The sequence below is a fragment of the Mustela nivalis genome, assembly GCF_964662115.1.
Source record: "Mustela nivalis genome assembly, chromosome: 4".
In the NCBI taxonomy this organism is placed as follows: domain Eukaryota; kingdom Metazoa; phylum Chordata; class Mammalia; order Carnivora; family Mustelidae; genus Mustela; species Mustela nivalis.
The window spans coordinates 56651664-56666248 of record NC_139023.1 but is presented as its reverse complement, the minus strand read 5'-3'; the positions used below and the strand labels follow the sequence as shown (position 1 = coordinate 56666248).

The 14585-nt window shown below is 47.2% G+C and overlaps 1 long non-coding RNA gene across 1 annotated transcript; it reads right to left on the bottom strand.

Annotated features, from left to right (window-relative positions):
* Positions 1-7356: 7356 nt before the first annotated feature.
* Positions 7357-11755, bottom strand: LOC309862673. Its single transcript, XR_014310647.1, has 2 exons — positions 11383-11755; positions 7357-7907 (listed from the first exon to the last, which is right to left on the bottom strand). It is a non-coding gene; the product is annotated as an uncharacterized lncRNA (long non-coding RNA).
* Between the last annotated feature and the right edge of the window lie 2830 nt (positions 11756-14585).

The following is a 14585-nucleotide window of genomic DNA, read 5'->3' as shown; positions in this document are numbered from 1 at the left end:
ATACTTATGTAATTGATGAAATTTTCAAAGTTTGATAATAGCAAGTATTGATGAGGATATGGAGCAAAAAGAATCTATCTATACTGTTGGTGAGAATGTGACTTGAACTATTTTGGAAAAATAATTTGATATTATGATGTAAATTTGGTCATTCATCTATCTTAGGTAGGAGCACTTTCATTCCAGGCTACAACCCTAAATGAATCTCTTATTCATGTGTAGCAGCAGCCATGACAAGATATTCATAAAGGTGATGATTTTAATAGAAATCAAGAAACAACCCAAATCTTATTGACAGGAAAGTGGATAAATAATCAGTGTTATATTTAGACAAGAGAATATAGGATAGCAGTAGAAATAATTGGGTGAGTTTAAGTAGAATGATATAGATAGATCTTAGCAACATAATGTTCATTGAAGATCACATACAGCATGACACCTTTTGAATACAGTTCAGTAAGAACTGAAGCCCCCCCCAAAATGTTACTTTTAGGCATATACATATATGTGATAAAAACTTTTTTATGTGTTCATAAAAAAACCAAGAAAATGACAAATACAAAATTTAGAACAGCTGTTTCCTCAGAGTGAGAAGGACAGGGGAATGAAGAGATAAAAAGCAAATAAATGGGTATAAACAGTTCTAGTTCTGCCACAGTCATAGCTCATGAGCTGCCCTATGGGCTCATAGGGGCTCATTATGAGGCCTGACTCTCACAGTGTGCAATGAACGGAAGGTTCTCCTGTATATAATTCTGTGTTCCAGAGACCCATTTGGTTTTTAAATGGTAAGCTGAATATATGCACATGCATTTGAAGGCAAAGATCAGTAACAGAAAGATAAGAATTGAAGTTATTCACACACAGATGATACTTAAAGTCCTGGGAAGGACTAACAAGAGAGCTGTGTAATCATTGCTGCTTAGAAACACAATGGAGTGCTGGGCGCCTGGGTGGCTCAGTGGGTTAAAGCCTCTGCCTTCGGCTCAGGTCATGATCCCAGGGTCCTGGAATCGAGCCCCGCATCGGGCTGTCTGCTCTGCGGAGAGCCTGCTTCCTCCTCTCTCTCTCTCTCTCTGCCTGCCTCTCTGCCTACTTGTGATCTCTGTCTGTCAAATAAATAAATAAAATCTTTAAAAAAAAAAAGAAAAGAAAAGAAACACAATGGAATGGAATGGGTGAAATAGGTGATGGGGATTAAGGAGAGCACTTGTGATGAGCACCAGGTGATTAAAATAAGAACTTTTAAAAAAAAATGAGAAAAGAAAAGAAACACAGCAGAGGGAGCCAAACCAACCTTAGGCCTGGCCTCTGAGGAAGAAGGAAAACCAGTCGAGTGCAGTATCATGGAGCCTAAGATAAGAAACGTTTCTAAAGAAGAAGGCAGTGGTTAACTGTGTCAAGAAAAGTCAGGTCCAAGAACTGATGGTTGGATTTGGCAAGCTCAAGATCATAAGTGACCTTGAGCAAAGAGGTTCCTGTGGGGCGGAGGCGGGGGACAAAAAAAACCCTTTCTCTTCCTGGTTCTACCACCTGGAGTCAGTCTTCTCATTTCTCTCCCTGGTGGCATCTCTCCCAGTCTTGTCTCCCACCAGACTGTCCTCACATTGCCACCACACAGACCTAACCATGACTGTTCCTAACTTACATCTGTTGGTGGCACATCTTTATGACAGGGCCCCTTCCCAATCAGGTCCCAAATGACCTTTCTTGCCCCACTTCCCACAGCTAGAACTTATGTGCTGTTTACCTCCATGTACATGATCACATAGGGCCCTTCCATAGCAGGTAGTTTCTCAGACTTTGCTTCTGGAACCATGCAGTGTCCTCAGACAGTTCCTCGCCCTCTCCCTCTTCTGCTCACCTGGCAATATGTACGACCCACAGAGAGATGTAGTTGCCTCAATTCTGAGTCTGGCCCTGCCATTAATAACCTTGTGACGTGTAGTAAAGCCCTTCCCTACTCTGGGTTCCATTGTCTTAATTTTAATGAAGGGGTCAAATCAAGCTGGTTTTGAGAGCTTTTCCACCTGGAATATTCTCTAATTCTAGGAAGAGTGGTGTAGACATATATTCAGGACTTTTGTAAAAAGAGAGGTTACCATCCTCTGCTAATTTGAAACTCATCTGACCTTTGGCTGGTGGAAAAGAAGTGAGGGTCAGGGGCACATGGTACAAACCTCTAGGGGGATCTACCTTTCTGGGTGGTTTTCCAGACCCAGAATCAGGATTATGATGGAGCTGTGTCATTTACCTCTGACAGGTAAATTGGCCGTTATCCAACACTGGCTGATGAACCCTCACTGAGGTCAACATGGCCAGTTCCTGGTTTCAAATACTTCTTTAGTTTACCAAGTCTTTGGGGATTGAAGAATAATTTTATTTTAAAACATATTTATGTAACAGTGAAAGTATTCCTCATTTTGAAATGTCCAGTGTTGAACAGTTATATTTTTATACCCACAATTTCCTTGCAAAGAAATTAAACAAATAAACAGATGCCTCCCTCTTTCCGTCTCTCCCTCTCTCTTTTCTTGGCTTGGGTCCACAGACAATACAGTGATTTCTGCACCATCTGCTGGCTCTGTAAAGGTAATTAACAAATGCACACTATTCCCAGATGAGGCTGGTTTATAAAGGACAAATCACGCCAGGCAAACAGGAGAAGAACAAAATAAGACCATGGCAGGCTAGGCGGCTGGGTCCCAGACTCCACTGGAGTGTGTTCTTACAGCAGCTTGTCAAATTTTAACTCCTGAAAATGAAATCAAATGGATTTAAGTACGGAAATTGAATATCACCCCTGCTGCAACACCCTAAATAAGGATTGAGGACAATTTCAGGGTGTCCAGTATTTTTGTCTGTCAGATCTTATTTTTGCTCTTTATTTATGGTAAATTTTTTAAGAAGGAGAAATAAAAACATATGTCATTGAAAGCTCAAGATATCAAGATAGAATGTCATCTGGGACACAAACTTCAACTTTGGAGGCAGACAGATTCTGTTCTTCACTAATTATCTGACCTTCAACATGTCATTTTGACCCTCTGAGACTTGGTCCCACATGCACAAGTTGGGAATAGAAATACCAAAAGTTTAGGGCTGTAACAATGAATGTGATAACAAATTCAGGTCAGGGGCTTTATTCAGTACCTGGCCACTACTGTACCTATTATAAGTGGTTGTTGTTAAAATTTTCATTTTCAGGTGAGGATCCATGACAGATGGCCTAATCCACCCTCAGCTGCAGGGGATTAATATCCCTTCTAGCAAGACTCACATCCTAAAAGGGGCAGAAATACTGTAAATAAAAGGAGAGACTAGCGAGGTTGACAGAGGGTTAACAGAGAAAGTGAGTCTTAAAGATGTGTTTGGGGCAGAAGATTAAAACTACAGTCTGTATATATTCAAAATACATATATTCAAAATACATGTATATATTCAAAATACATAAAAACAAAGAAAGTGCCCATTTGGACTAAGATTAAGGGTGGGAGTAGGAGATGTGTGGAAATTTGAAAAGTGAAGCAAAATTAAAAGATGGGTTGCAAAAAGATGGGTCTACAATTCAACTGAAGAAATAGAGGATTGCCTTCCTGGGAATGGGGAAGTTCTTATGTGGCATGCTTAGAATTAGACTGGACCAAATAAGAGATGGTCCTCGGTAATCTTACAGGGCCTCTGAAAAGAGACAAGTGTGATGATGATGATGATGGTGGTGGTGATGATGATGGCGGTGAGGATGATGGTGGTGAAGATGGTGATAATGATGATGAAGATGGTGATGATAATGACTAAGATGGTGGTGAGGACAATGATGATGGTAAAGATGGTGATGGTGATAATGCCTTCTTTGTTTTCTTGGCCTCTGATTACCCAAGTCAGAGTTCAAGAAACCTGTTTCTAGTTGCCCAGAGAAAAACACCCCCAAATAATATTGTTTCATAAGACCCTTGAGGCTGGACAAGGCAAAGTCTGAAAGCTGGTGTTTTGTTTCCCAATGGCAACAAAAGATGTCCATAGTCAGGAAAATGATGACACCTGCAGTCCACAGTCCCCTCCTTGATAACTGGAACGTGATATTTCTAGAGGGAAAGAGTCTTAATAAATATCAAATTCACCCACACTTTTGCCACTTGTGTCCAATCTCTTAAAATGTCAGTGTGCTGAGGGACACCTGGCTCACCGCCAGACTAGCCATTAGCCAGCATGCCAAACTAGAAGAACAAGACACTATTGCTTATTTAAGAGACTTTGCCTTCTTCCTACTCGACAGGCATCAATATTGACATTCTTCTTGGTGACACGGGGAATTCAGGGCAGAGTGACCTGAATGCATCCAGTTCTTTCTTTGAAATGCAGCTTAAATTTCACCTCTTCCATAATGCGTTCCCCAAGACCATGGGTAACCATGGAGAGATGCATGTTTCTCCCCTTGTCCCACCTCATGTGAGGGGCATCCTAATATCATTGTTCATCAGCTCAACTTCATAACAATTATAATGGACATTAAAGGGATGGGTTATTAACTGGGTATGGGATGGTTCAGAGATGCTTCCTATAAGAGGAAACACTCAATTCTGAGGCAAGAGTAGGGTGTTCCTAGAGGAAGGGGAGAATGGAATCCCAGCATACAGACCCAAGGAAGACTTGATGGGTGGGGCCATACCCATGGTCCTGTTTGCTGGGCTGGAGTGTGCAGGAGGGTCACAGAAAGGGTTTACAAGGTAAGAGCAGAAAGGGTTTTGCATGGCTCATCAATGTATTTAGGCCTTATCTTGTGGGCAAAGGAAGCAATTTAGAGTTTTAACCAGCAGTAACCTGATTATATCTGTGCTTGAAAGATTTGCTCTGGTGGCCATGGAGAGAATGGACTGTGAAGTGCCAAGGGAGATGAGGGTGCTTGTTATGTAAATCACCTCTGAGAAGTGATAAGGACCTGAATTAAAGCAGCCATGTGGATGGAGAGAAGGAAAGAGGTGTGAGAGGAGGGGGCGCTTGCTCACTGTAAGGTTAGTTGGCAGAAGAAAGGTTTTTAAACTGGGACCATGCTTAGCATTCTGACTGCCATTTAGTACCTGCGTGACCTTGGTACATTTCTCCTGATGAGCTTTGGTTTTAAAATTTCTGAGACAAGATTGTTCTAAATATTAAATAAAATAACAAAGATAAGGAAACTAGCCAGTATCTGGAATATAGAAAGTGCTCACACAGCAGTGCCACAAGTACTAGGAACAATGAGAGAGGAATCTCAGATGACCTCTAAGGTGCTCATCACCATATTTGCTCGTGTCTGGAATTCCTCTATTAACAAGGGAAACGTTGAAGGACAGACTTTTCTCATTCCCTTCTGCATGGCCAGTGCCTACTTTGACGCCATACACGTTTCTTGAATTGAACTTTGTTACTGAATTTAATGGAGTCTACTTCGGAGTGGGGGCAAGAGGAAGAAAGTATCAAGGTAGTGAAGTCAGTGCTTGGAGAATGATTTTGCGCTTTTCACAAACACAAGTTCACTTGATACAACAGTTCAAGTTAGGGAAAATGGTGCTGTGTATTCTTCTGATTTTACAAAAGTGAACATGTGGGATGAGACCGTTGTGTGAAGTTGCCTTCCTGAGTAGCTGCAATGCTGGGAGAGGTGCTTTGAATCCAAGGACCCAGCCACTGGGACAGGCATCCCCTGGCCTGGCAGCCCTCTGCAGTTCTGGGCCTTCATAAAGGAGGTAGTAGCTTCTTTCACAGTTTTCTTGGGGGCACCATTTCCCTCCCAGCTGGGCCTGGCTGCTATTTGCAAAGCATCCCGATACTGAAATTTAAGCTGGAAATCCTACAAACAGCAGCAACAGACACAAGACAAAAGCTGGGCATTTCTGGAGAAAGAGTGGAAATTGTGGGCAGGATATGACACTGCTGAGATCTTCAACTGTAAATGGACTACAATAAAATCTAGGCCCTTTTTCCATACCTTTTGTCAGCTTTCTTCCTTGTCCACCTCCTTGAAAGGGCATTCTAATATGTATGGCAACAAGTCCAAGATCCCTGGCATTGGAGAGCTCTCCTTGACCCACTTGTTTTTCTTCCCCTCCTTACCTGCTCTCCCACCATTATAGGCACTGGCTCCTGTAGCCAGAATCCAGATGGCCTCAGGCTTCCCCACTCTGGAAACTTTGCCCGTACCTGCAATGTTTGAATTCTGAGGCCAGGTAAAGTTGAATTCAAGCCCAAGCTCTGTGATTTATTAGCCCCATGACATTAGGCAGGTTGGCACCATTTCCCCAAGCCTCAGTCTACTCATCTTTACAAAGGATATAACAATCCCTTCCTTGCAGACTTGTGCAGAGAGTTAGGTAAGCAAGCATAGGCTGGGCATACACATGTACCAAGTGCTCAGGATGACTGACCTACTGCCTCTGAGGTCCCTTCAAGACCAGCTTCCTCCATGTTCCCAATCATCACGCAAAGCAATCTCCCTGCACTCTGCCTCCTAGAAATAAAACAGCCAAGATTAAGCACTTATGAGGGGCCCAGTAATGTGTATGGATCATCTCAGCTGGTATGCACCACAATCTTATGAAGTAAGCATCCTATTACCTGTGTATTATGGTCTTAGAAACTAAGACTAAGCAAGACTCAGTCACTTACAGTCAGAGAGCTAGGTGGGAGAGGGTGGATTCAGGGCCCATACTCTTCTTTTTTTTTTTTTTTTTTAAGATTTTATTTTTATTTATTTGACAGAGAAAAACACAGCAAGAGAGGGAGCACAAGAAAGGGGAGTGGGAGAGGGAGAAGCAGGCTTTCCACTGAGCAAGAAGCCTGATGCAGAGCTCCATCCCAGGACCCTAGGATCCCGACCTGAGCCTAAGGCAGACCCTTAATGACTGAGCCACCCAGGTGCCCCCAGGGCCTATACTCTTTACAGCAATGCTGTGTTAGATCTGAGGTATCTATGTCCTAAAGTGACATGCCTCTGAGACGTACCCTAGAGTGCCCCATACTATGTGTTCGCCTCAGTAGGCACTTCCGGAGGCCCTATTATGAGCCAGCAGTGAGCACAGAGAACAAACATGAATAAGGCAAGGTGCAATGGTAAGAAGGTCGGAGTTGACTGAGAGGGATACAGGCCCACAAGCCAATGTCATGCAACATCGCAGTGTGGCAAGTGTGGTCCAGGGTCAACTCAAGGGCAAAGCGTCAATGTGGTCACACATCTTCCCATCCAATATTCTTCTCAAGAATTGACATTTCTCAATTGTCCCTTACCTTTCAATTCCTCTTTTCCTTCTTCCCTCATCCTTTGTGGAGAGGAAATGTCTTACAATCTCAGGCTGCTATAATAAAAGACCATAGACTTGGTGGTTTAAACAACAGACATTTATTTCTCATGGTTTTGGAGGCTGGGAGCCCAAGGTCCAGGTGCCTGCAGATTCCATTCCTGGTGAGGGTTCTCTTCCAGGCTCACGGACAGTCACTTTCTGTGACCTCACATGGCAGAGAGGGCAAGCAGTGATCTAACTGTTCCTCTCCTTCTGAAGTTACTAAGTGCAACATGAGGCCCATATTTATGACCTCATCTAGCCCTCATTACTGCCAGAAGGCCCCCATCTCCAAATACCATCACGCTGGGGGTTAGGGCATCAACATATGAATTTGAGGGATAGGGTGGGCACAGAACCATTCAGTCCAACAAAGAGGTCTTTAATATAACTGAGTTATTGGACTGGATCTTGCTGGCATAATAGCACAGTAAGGTTACGCAGAGACAGGAATCTAAGGAGAGAGAGTTCTTAGTGCTTTGGAGCCTCCACCCTGAAGAATCTGAAGGGCATGACGCTCAGAGGATCCCACATCACTGCTCCAGGCTGGAGAAAGTCAGCAGGCAGGGAAGTTCACGGTTCTGAGGCCACCTGCAAAGACAGAGGCCGTGAAGGAGAAGAGGGAGCATCCACAGCAGGGAGGGACACCCAGTAGCCCTTCCAGCTCAATCACACACAGAGACATAAACAAGAAAGTGAAGATATGTTCCTTATGTACTCCATCTAGACTCCTTATTGAGTGTGACCAGCCACAACTTTCCTTTCTGGAATCAGCCCAGATGCCCGTCCTGACTCCATGAGCACAGTTAAAGAGAGACAGTCTCTTTTACTGAAAGTCAGGAACCCTGCTTTGTTGTGTGCAGAGTCAGGGCTCCCTGTAGCTTTTGCACCCCACGTGTCTTTACGGAGCTGTGACTGCTCATTCACAACCATGAACCCGGCTCATGCCCTCTCTGATGCCCCTCTGATTTCTGTCTGTTGTGGTCCACATTTAACTGCTGCAGCCCCAGCCCTCTGCTCTCCACCCACACCAAAGGATCACCACACCTCTCCCTTTTCTCCTCCCTACAGTTCCCAAGTCTTTATGATTCATGCCCATGGGGCTCTTGACTCTATGTGTTTTTTTCCCTTTGGGTGCCATGGTGCTCCAAGCTTTGGAGCACAGTGGGCAACTTTGCTTGGAGGGGTGGTGAAAGATCATGGGCCTGGTGTCAGAAAATCTTCCATTTTGGTCCCAGCTCACCCACTCATTTACTGGCAGGGAGATTTCGGCAAGTGTCAATCCTTCTGACCCCTGTTGCCTCCTGTCAGATCCGCTCTGGAGACCATTGCATGTACCCCCTCCTGATAAACAAGCCAAACTCTGACATCAACACAGCTTGGCTGGTGATGCCTTTAATGCCTTTGTTCACCTGAGAGGGAGAGGGAAGCCATGCAGCTCTGGGGACTCCGAGCCCTCCAGGCTTTTTTGCAGCTTTAGTAAGGGAAACAAGGTCTCCCCTCAAGCTGCACACTTCTCCAGAGGTCCTTGAGCCTCCTCCTTACTTCTCAGAACCTCCTTAGGCCCAAGAGGCTCTGTGTACTCATCATCAAAAAGTTAGGATCGAAGAGGCTGAGGACTCACGTGAGGTCACCAGAGAAAAGGATGTCCATCTTTATTGGGGTTCTACTCCCCAGAACTGGGTCTGTTCTTTCCAGCCCTATTCCTCATCTACCAATTGAGTCCACACATTCGAAGCAACATTTATGAAGCTCCACCTTCACGCAAAGAGCGGTGAAAACATTCTCACAGGAGAAGTCCTCCATGAGGTTTCACAGACAAGGTCACGGATGACAGCCCACCAGCTCTGAGCAGGGCCAGGGGATATACAGACCTTGGAAGCAGAAGAGGCTGAATGGAAAAGCTGGGTGTGAGCCGTCTGAGGAGGAGGAGGGCAGAAATCTATACAGCGCAGAAGGTAGAGGAGGCGCGTTTTCGCAGCAACCTGCCAAGTAAGGGACATGCGGCCTTGGTGGCAGTGAGCCCTGCCACCTGATGCCTCTCTAGGGTCATCTTCCAACTCAGCCCCCTGGAACGAGGAGTCCAGGGGTCCATGTCAGTCCTGGAACATGCTGGGCTGATGCCTGCCTTCCTGATTTTGTGAATGCCGTTCCCTGCACTGGAACTGTCCTTTGCTCTCATGTCTGCTGCAAGAAAAGAAAATGGTCTTGAGCCTCTCCTCGGGTGAGGCCTTTGCAGACTTCTGTAGACAACGATGACTGTTCTTTCTTCATGGCCCATCTGAACTACAGTAAAAGTAACAGTGGGCTCTTGAGAGCTGTGTGTGTGTGTGTGTGTGTGTGAGAGAGAGAAAGAGACAGAGAGAGAGAGAGAGAAAGAAATACATATGTGAACTATACAGTGATCAATAGATAGATAAAGCCCTTATTCCATTCTGAGAGCAACTCTGCGCTATTTTCCCCCATTTTACTCTTGCCCTAGAGGACTTAGCTCCTAAGTTTGGGCTGAAACTCAAACTATCATCTCCTCTCTCAGAAACACAAAAATGCCTTCTGCATTGTGATGCCTATGCCATCTGACTCATTTACCTAACCACCTCCCTTTCTATCAGGGCCTGGCTCTGGGGCAGAAATTCAATGCACAGCTGTTGCACAGAATTGACTTGAAGACAGCTGGCAAGGAGAAGGCTTCAGAGAGGGAGCTCAGGCCACAGGACAAGACGTTCCAGAATAAGCTCCTAGGTGAGCAGGAGCCAGTTAGCAGAAGAAGTTCCAGCCTAGGATAAGGAGCTTTAATTTGATAAGAGACAGTTGGGAGCCATTCATTGTGGAGCTCAGAAAAAGACAGTGACAAGCCCCTAACGACACTCAAGGGCTTTTGAAACCTTTAACTGCTGCCTGCAATTTTGCTATTTCCCTGCAGAAGTGACCTCACAGGGGAGCAGCTCCGAGCTGCCATATGCCCCAGGCTGCACTGCCCCGCAGCAAGGTCACTGTGGCAGCACTGACCCTCCCCTGCGTGCAGAGGGAGAACACTGCCCAGGACCCCGGGGTCACCGTCCCTACATGTTGCTGAATTAGATCAAGGCCATCCCACACCCCCACACCCTGCATGGCTCTTGGGAAGGAAGGAGCCCATGGTGACCCTCGGACACCTCCAGCCTGTCAGGACCAGCAGTCACCATTGCTGTTGGTCATTCCTGCAACTTCTAGCTCCCCCACATGTCCCACTTTCGACCCCCGCTGGTCTCTGCCCAGAGAGAGCAATCACGGCTTCCCAGAATTTCAACTGCTTATGGGTGGGATGCTTCTCTCCGTCCCCTCACCCCTAAACAGCACCAGCACCAGTCAGGACCAGTGTGGGAAGAGAGGAAGGCGGCTGTGAAATACCACTCAGAGGGAAGTCATGATAGCTGTTTTGTGTTCTTTCCTTTTTTTTTTTTTTTTTTTTTTTTCAGATTTTATTTATTTGTCAGAGAGAGAGCGCGAGCAAAAGTGAGCACAGGCAGACAGAGTGGAAGGCAGAGTCAGAGGGAGAAGCAGGCTCCCTGAGGAGCAAGGAGCCCGATGTGGGACTCGATCCCAGGACGCTGGGATCATGACCTGAGCCGAAGGCAGCTGCTTAACCAACTGAGCCACCCAGGCGTCCCTTGTGTTCTTTCCTTTATCTCTCCAATCTTGGGGTCCCTTCCCTTCTTCCATCTGGCCCAAAGCCACCAGGAGACCAATGGCTGGGGCTGGCCTTCCGGAGCCAGCAAGTGCCAACAGCAGAACACAGTCCAGACACACAGGACAATGGCCTCTTCAAGCCACAGAAAGCTGCTCAGTATTGTATTGTTTGCCTGTGATGCAGCTTCTTGAACACACAAACGCTCCCATTTTCACCAGCCCCGTGACGGTGACTTAATTACTTCTGAAGACGCGGGGCCAGATTCAAACGGCCAACCTCCATCCCCACCCCAGAGGGACAAAAACAAAACCAAACCCTCCACACAAAAAGGAAAAGCCGACCATTGTGCAAAACTGCGGGATGGAAACCTGAAGTGGGCCCAGGTGCGTTAATTACCCTTGATGGCACGTGGGTTTATGACGGCGGTCACTTGCTCGCGCTGATCTGGCCCAGCATCTGTGCTGAAGGATGGCTTTGGTATTCTGAGCCGCGAGAGGAATATCGGCCAGATGGTGACTTCATGAGGACATAATTCACGGAGCATTTTCCTGCCCCAACACAGATTTCTGTGAAGGAATCTTGAATGCCATGCTGAACAAAACAGAACAAGGAAACACAGCCGCAAGTCGAAGATTAATGGTCTCGACAGGGACTCCGACATGAGCCCAAATGGTGTCTGATCCCAAGCTCCAAGCTGCAAGTCTTGCCAACCGATCTCCGTTACCTGCAGAGCAGACTTGCCTCATCCTCGGGCATCTCCAGGGCACTTGGTGGGGGTGGGGGGGTTGGGCAATGAGAAAGAGGCATGGCCCCAAGCGACAGGCCACAGGAAACTGAGTCACTCACCTTTTCTTTCTTTCTTTCTTTCTTTTTTTAATTAACTTTGTGTAGTGACAGGCCTTGTCAGCACCTGCTTGCTAGGTAATTTGATTTTGATGGTGACAAAGTGAAGAATGTGATTTTGGCTACCGCAGCAGGGACTGGTTCTGGGGGAACTCAAAGGGAAAACAGGAAGAAGAACAAATCTCTCTCACTGGAAACTCTTAACAAGAAGCAGCAGCAGCAGCAGCAACAGCAGCAGCAGCAGCAGCCTTGGTACAACCGGGCCATGAGCTAGCAAGCAAAATAGCCCAGTTTCAAGTCAGTTTAGAAAAACTCTTGCTCTCTGAGGAGTTAGAACTCCTTATATCTGACCCACGTGGAATTAGAAAAGTAGGCGTGACACACCTGTCAGGGGCATTTTAAATCCAGTAAGCCTGTCTGGAATCTGTGTAATTTCTACAACCTACACACTTCAAGCCTGAACCATGAAAATAAGGACATGCAGACTGAAGGTCACTCTGCTTCAAAACAAGGTCCGCCCACAACAGTCCAGAAGTAAATACAACCCGGGTGAAGTATGTGGCTTGGGTGTGTCCTCGTCCCTGTGGCCTCTGCCCACAGACCCTCTGTGTTGTAATGATGTGTGGGCCACAAAGAAGGATGGACCCCCACCTCACCCAGCACCAAAGCCAGCCCAGGAAACCACATGACTCTGCTGCGTTTTTACTGTTTGTTGTCAAGGAACACATCTGTTAAAAAGTACATGATAGTAATAACACCGAGGCCATTTCTTGCACACCCACTAGGTGTGAGACCCACTTGTGCACACAAACCCATTAGCCCCCCGGCCTTCTGCCAGGGGCACCCACTGAGCGTGCGCCCTGGCATCAGGCAGCCAGCTCCGCCATTACCGCTGTGTGATCTCACATAGGTGACTTGACCTCTCTGAGAGTCTGCATCCTCAGAGGTTCAACAGGTATAGATCAACCACTCTCAAAAGGTCAGCAACTATTATCATTCAGCATGTGGAACTGGGTAAGTGAAATAAAAGGTGTCTAAGTTTCTGCCAAAGGCACATCTCCCCTAAGTGGTAAAAACAAGATCAGAACCCAGGCCCTCCTAGGCTGCTGCTTCCTGCTCCCTTCCACGAATGCTAATTCAGGGCAAACAGCCCCCATGGCAACAGGCCCTCCTCTCCTGGCATGATTTGGCAGACCAGGTTTTGGCAAACAGCCCACCATGCCCATAAAAAAACCTCTATTGTTTCTTCGGAAGGCTTTTTGATCCCCCCACATAAAATGCTCTTAGCAGCACCCCCTTTCCCTCAAGAACAGAAACAGCTCTGTGGGGAGGGGGCGCTGCTGGCTCCTCCTGCAAGGAGTCTGGGGGCCGGTGGCCAGCCCCAGGGGGTGGCTGAGGAGGGTGACTCAGCAGAAACTGGCATCCTGCTCAGAGCCCGCCCACCCCACTGGCCAGAAAAGTAAGGCCTCTGTGAAGCAAACAGAAAAGGACATTGCAAACCAGTCTTTTGTCTGCAGGGACTTCAGACAGGAATCGCCCATGCTGAATTTTAGCTGGCAGAACAGGCCAGGCCTGGCTGGGAGAGGCGGGAACCTCCCTGGAATTCTAGTCCACACTCTGCAACCCTTGCCACACCCCACAGTCCCTGCCTGGAGCCCTTATGCGTAGTAACTCCTTTCATCTCCTAGATATGAGCAGTCTATCATTATTCCCATCTGAAGACAGAGAAAAGAAAGCACAGAGAGGCCCAGTACCTTGCTCGGAGTTACACAGCCAGGAGGTTGGGGAAGTGGGTTTGAGGCCAAAAATCTAGCTTCTAAAGGGGGTGGACACAGTAGCCAGGTCTCTCTCCTGCTGGTTGCTGGTGATCCCCCTCGCTCTCTGCTCTGCTGCCTCTGGGGAAACGTAGAGCTGGTGGCCAGCATTCCACAGTTTCTTGAACATTTTCCCCATCCACACTGCCTGCCCTGCAGCAGGCCTCACTCTTTCCTGGATGCTGTCACCACCTCCTAACCAGCCCTCTGTCCACCCAAGCTCCCTGTCCTGCCAATCCTGCCCCACAGGTGATACTCTAGCAACATGTTCTGCCTGGAGGGCCCTCACACATGGCTCTGGCCTCCCCCTTCTCATGGCTAGCACCATCCCTACAGCCAGAATGCCTTTCTTCCCCTGCCTTTCCATTGTTGGCTAATAGGACTCTCCTCCGCCACCTGCAGGAATCCGTCCCTCTCTCCTCTGGCTGGATGAAGTAGCGGGTTAAAGTGCACATGCCATCCGTCCAGAGCGTGTTTCTAAGGCTGCACTCGAAGGAACAGAGCTTATCTATGACTTTGCACAACACCATCATGCACCACTCCCAACATATATCAGGTGCTCAATGAATGCTTAGCCCACAAAATGAGCGGTAGATGACCCCATCACTGAATCAAAGCACTACATCTGCTTGGATCAATAGGGGCTGCTCAAGTGGCTGGCTGAGGATTTCCAGTCCTTGGCCCTCCCCATCCCTGGTAGGATGGCACTCACTTCCTTGCTCCGTGAGGCTGGGAGGGTCCTGTCGTCAGTTCTGGGCAACTTGTGAACGGAGTGAGATATGTCCGTTCTGGGCTGAACATTCAATTACAGGGACAAGATCCTCAGAGCATGGTGGCCAGCCCATTGGAGATGACAGCTGTTCCATCAGCCTGAGTCCCCTGGCCGCCTTGAACAGAGCCCTTTGATGAGGATGTCCTTCGAGCAAGAGAAACATCTTTGCT